Genomic DNA, 421 nt, shown 5'->3' on the forward strand with positions numbered 1-421 from the left:
CATTGGAAGTGTGGAGTCTTAATAACTGGATCACCAGGGAAGTCCCAGATTTCAGCTTTACTAACGTATAACTAACATAAAATTGTAAGGTAGTTTAAAGATGTGTCATGGTGATTTGATACATTTATATATTGTGAAAGGATTCCCTCCATTGTGTGTGCATGTGTGTATGTGTGTGTGCACGTGTGTGCGCATGTATGTGTGCACGTGTGTGCGTGTGTGTGCACGTGTGTGTACGTGCACGCGTGTTTGTGCGTGCGTGTGTGCATGTGTATGCATGCATGTGTGTATGTTTGTGTACGTGTATGTGTGTGTTTGTGTGTGTGTGCGTATGTGTGTGCATGTGTGTATGTGCGCGTGTTTTTATGTGTGTGTGTATGTGTTATGTGTGTGTGTGTGTGTGTGCGCGTGTGTATGTATG

At 43.7% G+C, this 421-nt stretch overlaps 1 protein-coding gene across 1 annotated transcript in view; it reads right to left on the bottom strand.

The window, feature by feature from the left end:
- The window catches only part of CACNA2D4 (calcium channel, voltage-dependent, alpha 2/delta subunit 4), a 79,244-nt gene that overhangs the window by 35,885 nt on the left and 42,938 nt on the right, over positions 1–421 (bottom strand). The gene's annotated exons all lie outside the window — the stretch shown is intronic.

This window comes from Bison bison, unplaced genomic scaffold, assembly GCF_000754665.1.
Source record: "Bison bison bison isolate TAMUID 2011002044 unplaced genomic scaffold, Bison_UMD1.0 scf7180017864213, whole genome shotgun sequence".
Classification (NCBI taxonomy): domain Eukaryota; kingdom Metazoa; phylum Chordata; class Mammalia; order Artiodactyla; family Bovidae; genus Bison; species Bison bison.